Here is a 954-nt window from a genome sequence, read left to right as displayed (position 1 = left end):
TTTTGAATTATGGTGCTGGTGAAGAATGTGGACAGCACTACAGACCGCCCGAAGAACAAACAGATCTGTTTTTGGAAGAAATATACCCAGAATGCTCCTTAGAAGCGAGGATGGTGCCATTTCATCTCATTTACTTTGGACATGTTGCCAAGAGAGACATCATCTTTGGTGTGGTAGGCCGGGTTGTTTTAGAGAAATAGATTCAATGACACTCAGGCATGAGAAGGAGCTTTAGGGAGGGTGAAAAAAGAGGAGCTGATCCCAAGGGCTCAGTGGAAAGTAAATGTTTAGAAAAGAACAATGGAGTATATGTACGCATATGTCGGATACAAATGGTGTGTGATTTGTAACAAGAGTTGTAAGATCCCCAAATAAAATGATTAAAAGCAAAAGAAAGCAAAAAACGAAAGAGCTTTCATCAAGAAGTAATTATATATCACGAAGGCATTCCAGCCCAAACCAACTCAAGTCCATACGTCTGATACTAGTCCCACGTCCCTCTTCAGACTCGAGTAGCAGCAAGCCAGTGACACAGAAAAATAAACGCAGAAGCCGAAAGATCACAGGCCAGGGGGTGCAGAGTCGCGTGGCTCTAAGGTTAGAGGGAACATTGCAGGGTGGTGCAGCTCTTGGAGTCAGGGAGCCCACATGGGGGCACCCCTCGAGGCAGGCAGAGTTCCAGCAGACAGGATGGTGGAGGGGCAGGGTGAGAGGCAGTGTCCAGAGTAGTCCCTTGCTCTGATACGAAAGGCCACACCCCCAAGAAGGTGTCATCAAGCCACCACTTGATTGACAGGTTTGACTCCACCACCAGCCAAGAGTGTGCAGGTGACATAAAGTTATCCAACGACCACACTGGTAGAGTAGAAGGGCAGAGGGAAAGAAGAGGACCCTCGATGAGATGGCCTGACACCGTGGCTGCAACTGTAGGCTCACACTTAAGAACAATTGGGA

Source organism: Echinops telfairi, unplaced genomic scaffold (genome assembly GCF_000313985.2).
Source record: "Echinops telfairi isolate 266 unplaced genomic scaffold, ASM31398v2 ScPeMD7_36;HRSCAF=134, whole genome shotgun sequence".
Classification (NCBI taxonomy): Eukaryota; Metazoa; Chordata; class Mammalia; order Afrosoricida; family Tenrecidae; genus Echinops; species Echinops telfairi.
This window is presented reverse-complemented; position numbering follows the sequence as displayed.